At 49.7% G+C, this 11,882-nt stretch overlaps 3 non-coding genes across 3 annotated transcripts; all 3 read right to left on the reverse strand.

Moving 5' to 3' along the window:
- Positions 1-2,285: 2,285 nt before the first annotated feature.
- On the reverse strand, positions 2,286-2,425 carry LOC141168327 (U4 spliceosomal RNA). The gene has a single exon (XR_012252068.1). It is a non-coding gene; the product is annotated as a U4 spliceosomal RNA (small nuclear RNA).
- Positions 2,426-6,404: 3,979 nt separating this feature from the next.
- On the reverse strand, positions 6,405-6,543 carry LOC141168444 (U4 spliceosomal RNA). The gene has a single exon (XR_012252181.1). It is a non-coding gene; the product is annotated as a U4 spliceosomal RNA (small nuclear RNA).
- A 787-nt stretch (positions 6,544-7,330) lies between these two features.
- TRNAK-UUU (transfer RNA lysine (anticodon UUU)) lies at positions 7,331-7,403 on the reverse strand. The gene has a single exon. It is a non-coding gene; the product is annotated as a tRNA-Lys (tRNA).
- Positions 7,404-11,882: the final 4,479 nt, after the last annotated feature.

An 11,882-nucleotide genomic window follows, 5' to 3' on the forward strand; every position in this document is an offset into this window, starting at 1 on the left:
GGGGTTCATTCTACTGTATGGAGGACCATTGGGGTGCATACTGCTGTATGGAGGATAATGGGGGTGCATTATAATGTATGGAGGATCATGGCGGTGCATACTACTGTATGGAGAATCAATGGGGCACATAATACGGTATGGAGGATCATGAGGGTGCATTTTACTGTATGGAGGATCATGGGGGTGCATACTACTGTATGGAGGACCATGGGAGTGCATACTACTGTATGGAGGATCATGGGGGTGCATACTATTGTATGGAGAACCATGGGGGTGCATACTACTGTATGGAGGATCATGGGGGTGCATACTACTGTATGGAGCATCATGGGGGTGCATACTACTGTATGGAGGATCATGGGGGTATATACTACTGTATGGAGAACCATGGGGGTGCATACTACTGTATGGAGGATCATGGGGGTGCATACTACTGTATGGAGAAGCATGGGGGTGCATACTACTGCATGGAGGACCATGTGGGGCGCATTATATTGTGGGAAGGACCATGGGGGTGCATTGTACTGTATGGAGGACCATAGGGGTGCATCAGGCCTGGCGTCAGCACGTGGCGCACTCGGGCAAGTGCGGGGGCCACTCGCCATCAGGCACCCCTGCGCGCTATGAGGCCTGTGGGCAGGGGAGTCTGATGCCAGTGCCTGCAACTGCCCTCCCCCCACAAGCTTGCTCAGGGCCCCGGCACAATACTTACTTCTCCCCATTCCTCTACAGATCCTGTATCTTCCGCTTCTCCTGACTGTGATGTCTCAGGTCAGATGGCGCGATGACGTCTTTCCAGCGCGCCCTCTCCTGAGCAGTCACAGCGCAGAGAGCAGGAAGAATGCAACGCTGAGGAGTCCGGAGTAGAGTAGCGGCAGCAGCAGCAGGAGAGATGAGGTGAGGTGAGTATTTTATTTTTTTCATTTAATAGGGGCATGGAGCATTGTAAGGGGGCCCAGCCGGCATGGAGCATTATGTGGGGCCCAGCCTGCATGGAGCATTAGATGGGGCCCAGCCTGCATGGATGATTATATGGGGCCCATTCTGCATGGCGCATTATATGGGGCCCAGTATTCTGCATGGAGCATCATATTGGGCCATTTTTCTGCATGGAGCATTATATGGGGCTCATAATACTGTATGGAGCATTATATAGGTCTCATAATACTGTATCGAGGACTATATGGGGCTCATATACTGTATGGAGGACTATGTGGGGCCCATAATATTGTATGGAGGACTATATAGGGCCCATAATACTGTATGGAGGACTATACTGTCCAGTCTGCACTGTGCGCTGCAAGCATTCGTCGGTTTCTGAGATATTGTAGAATTTACAATAGATATCAGTCATGTAATGTAAGAAGTAAGTGAAATCTTTGCATTGTATTATATCTACATTCCTCTACCTTATCTGTGCATCATGAATCGTGGTATGTGTTAAAGGGGCCCACTGAGACGCTTTCGAGCCGGCCCTGGGGATCATTATACTGTATGGAGGACCATGGGGGTACATTATTCTGTATGGCTGTATGGAGGACCATGGGGGTGCATTATATTGTATGGAGGACCATGGGGAGTGCACTATATTTTATGGAGGATCATGGGGAATGCATTATACTATATGGAGAGTTATGGGGGACGCATTATACTATATGGAAGGCTATGTGGGGGTCCATTATACTGTATGCAAGCAATTATACAGTGTGAAGGTTTGTGTGGGGGCCATCTTACTGTTTGGAGGGCTAGTGCGGGCCATTATACAGTGGGGAGAAGTGTGGGGCCATTATACTGTATGTAGGGCTGTGTGGGGGTCACACTTGGGGGATCATACTGTGTTAGGGTCACCATATGTTGCCTTGGGAGTTGAAGTGGGGTACAGTAGGGTCATTTTACTGCGCATGTAGAGGCTAATGTGGAGGAATTCACCATGGGGGTATCATACTGTGTTTGGGGGGCACTTTTGTTGGCATCATACTTTATGGGGACAATGGAAGAGGAATCTGGGACTTCACCAGGAGGAAAATTACTAAGTAAAGGCTGAAAGGTTGTGAAATCTGATCTTCTGCACCCCCGACAATTATTACTTTTTTTGGGGGGTGGGGGGGTGCAATTATAACTTCTTCTGTGGGGCCCCATGATTTCTATGTACACCCTTAGCCTTATGGAAGTAAAACTTTACATATAATTCTCAGCCCTACACATTCAAGTCCATTACAACTGTATATAGAATTACTCCAGCTAAACAGTAATAGCTCTTTTTCTACTATTAACCACCTATTCAGTCTCCTGGAAGACTGTCAAAAATTGCCATGCTGACTGTATTACGAGCCCTCATGGCGGGGTATTGGGAAAAGTTTTCAACTAGCAATAATCACGCCTCGAATAAACCTCATGGGCAATGATACTGCCACTGCGCAAAGCTGGAGGCCATCTGTGAGGAGCTGCGGCCTCCGGATCTGGGGCTCTGTCTACACTGAGGAGAGACAAAGCCATTAGGGGGCTGTGGGAGCAAAGGATTCTGGGAGTGGATATGCTAATAACACCCCTCCCCTAAGTCTGTAATGGAAGAAAGAAAAGCCCCCCAGGCTGGGGGAGGGGAGAGGGTTCATCCTCCATCTGATCATAGTGTCACCACCTCCTGCTATACAGACTGTCTGCTCCTGCGTCCTGGGGAAACCTTCACTTATGTGTTACAGGATTGCATTACCAGAAAGTTCCTGATGATGGCGCTAGAGCAGCTGAGAAGCAATACTGTCATGCTGTGACCATATAATAACAAATAATGATTAAATACCGCCATATATTAACCCTCCCTATCGATCCTACCTTCAAATTATCTGCTAACCTTAAAGGTTCACATACTTTTGTCACTCACATACATGTGAGATTGGATTATTTTCTTTAAAAAAAAGTGTAAAGGTTTAATGTTTTGGACTCATTTGATTTGGTTCTTCATCCACTTGTGAAAAGCTGATGTCGTTTTTGGTCAAATTTATGCAGAAATTAGGAAAATTCTGATGTGGGGAAAGATACTAAGAGGGTCTCATAATGAACTGGGGGTGGGAGAGGACGCTATCAATGACATGTTATGAAATAGGGGTGGAAGAGAGCACCAGAGACTTCGATGAATTGGGGGTCAGGGAGGCTGTTATCAGAAGCTTATAATGAAAAAAAACTAAAAAATAGTGACTGTACCATAAACACACAACAATACCAAATAGTGACTGAATAATACCACAATACTATGAACACACAAAAGCAAATAGTGACTGTAACACCGCCATAACATGACCATATAATAGCACCCCAAAACCATAACATGACTCTATTTGGAGTAATCTCCAGAGAACAGCTGACAAGATATTAATTCTGTAATTGATTCTCCATATTTCTTTGCTTAATCTTTTGGCCTTAGGCACTGGCGTACCGCCAATGGCGGCAGGCCACACCACTGCTATGGGGCCCCTTGAGCCGTGGGGCCGCAACGGCCCATCACTGCAGCAGGCCCTCACAGTACTGTGCCCCGTCTCTGCCCGTTAGCACCAGTACTGCCCGCCCACACAGAATAATGGGGGTGGAAGCATCTACTGACTTGCTGATGGCTGGAGGTGGGACCTAGTGCAAGCAATGATGATGGTGGAGGGAGCGTCAGCAGACATTTCCACCCCCATCATTCTTGCTCGTTGTCTGACGTGTCAGAGCATCGGGCGCGATGACGTCATTACAGGGTGCCCGCTGCTCCGAGATGTCCGGCGCTTCACACCGCACGCTGCGGAGACCGGAGCATCAGGTGGAACCAGGAGAGGTGAGTACTGTATTTTTTTTTTAAATCAGTGACCGTTGGCCATAATACAGTATGAGGAGTGCATTATGCTGTATGTAGGACCATGGGGGTGCATTATACTGTATGGAGGATCATGCGGGTGCATAGTACCATATGGAGTAACATGATGGCGCATACTACTGTATGTAGGATCATAGGGGTGCATTATATCATATGGCGTACCATGGGGGTACATTATGCTGTATGGAGGACCATGGGGGCACATTATACTGTATGGAGGATCATGGGGTGCATTCTACTGTATGGAGGACCATTGGGGTGCATACTGCTGTATGGAGGATAATGGGGGTGCATTATATTGTATGGAGGATCTTGGCCGTGCATACTACTGTATGGAGAATCAAGGGGGTACATACTACTGTATGGAGGATCATGAGGGTGCATTTTACTGTATGGGGGATCATGGTTGTGCATACTACTGTATGGAGGACCATGGGAGTGCATACTACTGTATGGAGAACCATGGGGGTGTATACTACTGTATGGAGGATCATGGGGGTGCATACTACTGTATGGAGGATCATGGGGGGCATATACTACTGTATGGAGGACCATGGGAGTGCATACTACTGTATGGAGTACCATTGGTGTGCATACTACTGTATGGAGGATCATGGGGGTGCATACTACTGTATGGAGAACCATGGTGGTGCATACTACTGCATGGAGGACCATGTGGGGCGCATTATATTGTGGGAAGGACCATGGGGGTGCATTATACTGTTTGGAGGATCACGGTGGGTGCATTATATTGTGTGGAGGACCATGGGGGTGCATTATACTGTATGGAGGACCATAGGGGTGCATCAGGCCTGGCGTCAGCACCTGGCGCACTCGGGCAAGTGCGGGGGCCACTCGCCATCAGGCACCCCGGCGCGCTATGAGGCCTGTGGGCGGGGGAGTCTGATGCCAGCGCTTGCGACTGCCCTCCCCCCACCCGCTTGCTCAGGACCCCGGCACAATACTTACCTCTCCCCATTCCTCCACAGATTCTGTATCTTCCGCTTCTCCTGACTGTGATGTCTCAGGTCAGATGGCGAGATGATGTCTTTCCAGAGCGCCCTCTCCTGAGCAGTCACAGCGCAGAGAGCGGGAAGAATGCAACGCTGAGGAGTCCGGAGTAGAGTAGCTGCAGCAGCAGCAGGAGAGATGAGGTGAGGTGAGTATTCTATTTTTTTCATTTAATAGGGGCATGGAGCATTGTAGGGGGGCCCAGCCTGCATGGAGCATTAGATGAGGCCCAGCCTGCATGGAGCATTATATGGGGACAATACAGCATGGAGCATTATATGGGGTCCATTCTGCATGGCACATTATATGGGGCCCAGTATTCTGCATGGAGCATCATATGGGGCCATTTTTCTGCATGGAGCATTATATGGGGCTCATAATACTCTATGGAGGACTATATGGGGCTCATATACTGTATGGAGGACTATGTGGGGCCCATAATATTGTATGGAGGACTATATAGGGCCCATAATACTGTATGGAGGACTATACTGTCCGGTCTGCACTGTGCGCTGCAAGCATTCGCCGGTTTCTGAGATATTGTAGAATTTACAATAGATATCACTCATGTAATGTAAGAAGTGAGTGACATCTTTGCATTGTATTATATCTACATTCCTCTACCTCATCTGTGCATCATGAATCGTGGTATGTGTTAAAGGGGCCCACTGAGACGCTTTCGAGCAGGGCCCACGAAAACCTGGAGCCGGCCCTGGGGATCATTATACTGTATGGAGGACCATGGGGGTAAATTATTCTGTATGGCGGACTATGGGGGTACATTAATTTGTATGTAGGACCATGGGGGTGCATTATATTGTATGGAGGACCATGGGAAGTGCACTATATTTTATGGAGGATCATGGGGAATGCATTATACTATATGGAAAGTTAGGGGGGACGCATTATACTATATGGAAGGCTATGTGGGGGTCCATTATACTGTATGCAAGCAATTATACAGTGTGAAGGTTTGTGTGGGGGCCATCTTACTGTTTGGAGGGCTAGTGCGGGCCATTATACAGTGGGGAGAGGTGTGGGGCCATTATACTGTATGTAGGGCTGTGTGGGGGTCACACTTGGGGGATCATACTGTGTTAGGGTCACCATATGTTGCCTTGGGAGTTGAAGTGGGGTACAGTAGGGTCATTTTACTGCGCATGTGGAGGCTAATGTGGAGGAATTCACCATGGGGGTATCATACTGTGTTTGGGGGGCACTTTTGTTGGCATCATACTTTATGGGGACAATGAAAGAGGAATCTGGGACTTCACCAGGAGGAAAATTACTAAGTAAAGGCTGGAAGGTTGTGAGATCTGCTCTTCTGCACCCCCGACAATTATTACTTTTTTTTTGGGGGTGGCAATTATAACTTCTTCTGTGGGGCCCCATGATTTCTATGTACGCCCTTAGCCTTATGGAAGTACAACTTTATATATAATTCTCAGCCCGACAAACACAACAAACAGCTCCAATACAACTGTATATAGAATTACTCCAGTTAAACAGCAATAACTCTTTTTCTACTATTAACCACCTACTCAGTCCTCTGGGAGACTGTAAAAAATTGCCATGCTGACTGTATTACGAGCCCTCATGGCGGGTTATTGGGAAAAGTTTTCAACTAGCAATAATCACGCCTCGGATAAACCTCATGGGCTATGATACTGCCACTGCGCAAAGCTGGAGGCCATCTGTGAGGAGCTGCGGCCTCCGGATCTGGGGCTCTGTCTACACTGAGGAGAGACAAAGTCATTAGGGGGCTGTGGGAGCAAAGGATTCTGGGAGTGGATATGCTAATAACACCCCTCCCCTAAGTCTGTAATGGAAGAAAGAAAAGCCCCCCAGACTGGGGGAGGGGAAGGGGTTCATCCTCCATCTGACCATAGTGTCACCACCTCCTGCTATACAGACTGTCTGCTCCTGCGTCCTGGGGAAACCTTCACTTATGTGTTAGAGGATTGCATTACCAAGGACTTCCTGATGATGGCGCTAGAGCAGCTGAGAAGCAATACTGTCATGCTGTGACCATATAATAACAAATAGTGATTAAATACCGCCATACCAGGACCGCATAATAACACCAAATAAAGACTGTATACCGCCATACCATGAGCACATTATAATACTAAATAGTGACTCATTACCGTCATACCAGGAACACAAAAGAACACCAAATAGGGACTGAATACCGCCACATAGTTCCTCTATACTGACTGTCCACAAGTTCCTACTACGTGGAATATGTAAGGAGCCCTCACTTATGTTCTACTACATTACATTATCAGTGATCGCCTGTTGTTTGCGCCAAGAGAGCAGCGAACGAGAACAAGGTCACCACCCAAAACTAACTGAAATCAAAGAACAGTAACCGTGATATTTTCCTGAACAGTCGCCATCATTTGTCCTTCCCTAGGTCTCTTATATCCTTTAGAAATAGCGTTTATTGGTTTCATCTTTATTGAAAGCTTCCACCCAAACAGGGACTTGAACCCTGGACCCTCAGATTAAAAGTCTGATGTTCTACCGACTGAGCTATCCGGGCTTCTGTACATGATCTCTGACACAATGACTTTCTCCTGTATTATCGGCCGTCTGCTCCTCCTTTCTTGTTACAGACTATCACCACTCACCACTATACGTTCTGTCCATTGGTTTCTACGTCCTGGAAGGGAACCGTCTCTTCAGTATTCCAGACCTGTCCAGCAATGCAGAGATGATCCCATAAGAGGCAACGATTGAATTGGAGGGAGGACGTCATCAGGGACTTGTAATGAACTGGGGGTAGGGGAGGATGATATCAAGGATTTATAATTAATTGGGTGATTGGGGAGGATGCTATACAGAGGCTTATAGTAAACCAGAGGGTGGGGAAGGAGTCTATAAGGGACTTATTATGAATTGGGTTGGGGGGGAAGACACTAACAGGAGGAGGACGCTATCAAGGACATATTATGAACTTGGGGTGGAAGAGAACACTATACAGGGACTTTTCAATGAATTGCCGTCAGGGAGTCTGTTATCAGGGACTTATGATGAATTGGAGGCATAGGCGGATTATAATGAGGGCAATCCGGGCGACGGCCCGGGGCACCGAGCCTGCAGGGGGCCCGCGGCTCTGGGCGGGGTGTCTAATGCCGGATTGCCCTCATTAAATGTGCGGGCCGCCGCGGCACATACCGGTAGCAGTGGCGGGAGGGGGGGCCCCGGACCGCTCCTCCAGCAGCGACCGCCGCTACTTCTTCATCGGCCGGGCCAGCACTGCAAGCAGTTAACTTTCCTGTGCTGGCCCGGCCGCGTCACTGCTAGGAGACACGGCTCTGTGCGCGGCCGTGTCTCCTAGCTGTGATGTCACGCAGTGCGCGCCCGGCCTGTACTGCTACTTACCACCGGAGTGGAGAGAGAGCAGGCAGGAGGAATGGAGCCGGGGGATGGTGAGTGTGTGTGTGTGGGCAGATGTGTGTGTGGGCAAATGTGTGTGTGGGCAGGTGTGTGTGCGTGTGTGTGGGGGGGCAGGTGTGTCTGTGTGGGCAGGTGTGTGTGTGGCACCCCAGGGGTCTGGTTTCCACAGTAATAGCTATATTATGTCTGAGAGCAGGTGGGAGGTCTCCTGGTCAGGAATCCTATGCATGCCACACCTCCTGCCCAGTCCTGGGAGGGGAAGAACTTCCCCTATATAAACTGGGGCTGAGGCAGGGTTAGAGGAGAGAAAGAGGAGAAGAAGAGTCCCAGACAGAGACATAGTCTGGTCTGGAGAGGAGCAGCTTTAGGAAAGAAAGATCAGGAGCTCAGTGGGAGCAGTGCTAAAAGGAGTCAGGGGCTGGAAGCTGTAGAGCTCGCCCTGATTGAAGAGTTCTCACTGGACCCGGAGTCCGAGGCTGTGGGGACTAATCCTTACCCAGCAGCAGAAACCGACCGGCAGGGGATTTCAGGTCCTCTGGCCAAGAAACCCGAAGGCACGGTCACACGCAAGGGACCAGCACCGCCGTCGTGGAGCGGAAGCTACCAGAAGGCCCCGAGTCACCGGCCATACGGGTGAGCACCACACGGTACACTCAGGGACGTGGGCTACTTTTACCCGCCTCTAGCAAGGTAGCCAGAAGAGTACAATTAGTTGGGGAGGCCTACAACTCCGCCTGGCCAGGGGAGATCCCATCTGCTCAAGGACTGACCAGGCCCCGATCGCTAGCCAGTACTCCGGGAGGGTCTACCTTTGTCATCAGTAAAGACCCTGAACTACACCGCACCGTCTCTGAGTGGTTCCTGCTACCTGCATGCTATTCTGCTACCCCCTTCAAACACGTCGGCTGCCCTGAGGCCATACCCCTCCCGTTGGGGGTTATACCATCTACGCTGCACAATCGTACCACCGGCCTCAGCGGTCTGCCCTGCAGCGGCGGCCTCATAGCCGCATTCAACGGGTGGCGTAGTCGAACACCGTACCATCTTCTGCTAAACTCTGCCACTCAGCTTGACTCCCTGGGCACGGACCGGGTCACCGCCACGAGACTACTACCCCTATTAGATCCGGCTCCGGGTAGGCTCCCGCGTGCGCAACGCTGCGCGACTCAGGCCCAGGGGCGCGTCATGTGTGTGGGCAGGTGTGTGTGTGTGTCTGTGTGGGCAGGTGTGTGTGTGTGTGTGGGCAGGTGTGTGTGTGTGTGTGTGGAAAGGTGTGTGTGTGTGTGGGCAGGTGTGTGTGTGTGTGGGCAGGTGTGTGTGTGGGCAGGTGTGTGTGTGTGTGGGCAGGTGTGTGTGTGTGTGTGTGTGGGCAGGTGTGTGTGTGTGTGGGCAGGTGTGTGTGTGGGCAGGTGTGTGTGTGTGTGTGGGCAGGTGTGTGTGTGTGTAGGCAGGTGTGTGTGTGTGTGGGCAGGTGTGTGTGTGTGGACAGGTGTGTAGGTGTGTGTGTGTGTCTGTGTGGGCAGGTGTGTGTGTGTGTCTGTGTGGGCAGGTGTGTGTGTGTGGGCAGGTGTGTAGGTGTGTGGGCAGGTGTGTGTGTCTGTGTGGGGGCAGGTGTGTGTGTGGGCAGATGTGTGTGTGTGGGGGGGGGCAGGTGTGTGTGTAGGCAGATGTGTGTGTGTGTGTGGGCAGGTGTGTGTGTGTGGGCAGGTGTGTGTGTCTGTGTGGGCAGGTGTGTGTGTGTGTCTGTGTGGGCAGGTGTGTGTGTGGGCAGGTGTGTGGGCAGGTGTGTGTGTGTGTGTGTGTGGGCAGGTTAGAAAGTCTTGCCCTGTTGAACACTACACCTGACTTGAGGCCACCACCTCTTGGTTGTCCAATGTTCTTGCTTCTCTAGGGCTCTTCTCAGATATTCATTATAGATGGCTACGTGCGCCCCCCGCTGTGTATAGATGGCTACGTGCGGCCCCCCGCTGAGTATAGATGTCGCCGTGCGGCCTCCTGCTGTGTATAGATGGCTACGTGTGGCTTCCCACTGAGTATAGATGGCGCTGTGCGGCCTCCTGCTGTCTCTGGGGGGAACGCCGTGCGGCATCTATACTCAGCAGGAGGCCGCACGTAGCCATCTATACACGTATACTCAGCAGGAGGCCGCACGTAGCCATCTATACGGTGCCATCTATACACAACGGGAGGCCACACGGCGCCATCTATACACAGCGGGAGGCCGCACGGTGCCATCTATACACAGCAGGAGGCCGCACGGCGCCATCTATACACAGCGGGAGGCCGCACGTAGCCATCTATACACAGCGGGAGGCCGCACGGCACCATCCATACACAGCAGGAGGCTGCACGTAGCCATCTATACACGTATACTCAGCAGGAGGCCGCACATAGCCATCTATACGGTGCCATCTATACACAGCAGGAGGCCGCACGTAGCCATCTATACACGTATACTCAGCAGGAGGCCGCACATAGCCATCTATACGGTGCCATCTATACACAGCGGGAGGCCGCACGGCGCTATCTATACACAGCGGGAGGCCGCACGGCACCATCTATACACAGCGGGAGTCTCAGTGCTTTGCAAGAGCAGTCAATAAATTCTGCTTGACTAATTCTGAGCACCATAAAGTCTGGTTCGCTTCTAACCTGCTGTCTTCATTTTCAGCTTGCTGAATTCTAACTCATTTACTGTCATTCGAGACGATGCCTTTGCTGGTCTCTTTCACCTTGAATACCTGTAAGTGCTCCACTTAATGTCATATTTTTGATTCTGTTCTTCTTCATCTTTTGGCATGTGCAATTGTATGAGCAAGTATTCATATGAATTTATGACCTACTTAAACCTTCGAGGACCTTAAATTTTATTCAATCAAATTTTTTTCCAGTTTAAAACTATGGGACATATATGTGCCTTGGTCCTCAAAGGGTTTTTAAAGGGGCTGCAAACATAAATACGAAAAAAATAATTCAATTAGTGCTTTTTGCGTTCATTTAATTTTTATTTGAAGTCCATTTTTTTATATACCTTGAAATTAAGCCCTACCCCATGGAATGAAGCCCTACCTACATGACATCTGAGAGCTACATGGATCCCGCTTGTGAGGTGCCTGTCCGTCACTACTATTCAGTTTTAGGGTCCACTCACTAAGCCATATATTCTCTCATGCAAGAGAATAGGGCCAATTATGCTAATGACACTCGGCTCAAACTCTGTCAGAGCTTCAACTGAGTGTGATCCGATTCTCTCGCAGCACAGATATGGATAACTTAATTTCTCCATCTTCTCCATAGTCTCTGTGAGTGTTCATCGGACTGCACTTGGATGACATCCGAGTGCAGTCCAATGTTTTACGTGCGCCCATAGACTTGTATGGGTGCACATGGTCCGAATATCGAATGAGATTATTTTCTCATGCCAATAATAGCAGATCTGCACTTTCCCATAGTATAACATAGGGCCGAGTCCTATCCGATAAAACATCACATAGCATTCGGCCATGTTATACGACAGTGTGAGCGAGCCCTTAGAGTCAAGGAATATTTACATGCAGATGATGATATTACTCTCCAAGTGTATATTTTTTTAAGCGAGTTCATAGTAAATGCTTTGCCTTTT

Source organism: Phyllobates terribilis, unplaced genomic scaffold (assembly GCF_046119375.1).
Source record: "Phyllobates terribilis strain yellow unplaced genomic scaffold, ASM4611937v1 Scaffold_11__3_contigs__length_659146591, whole genome shotgun sequence".
Lineage (NCBI taxonomy): Eukaryota > Metazoa > Chordata > Amphibia > Anura > Dendrobatidae > Phyllobates > Phyllobates terribilis.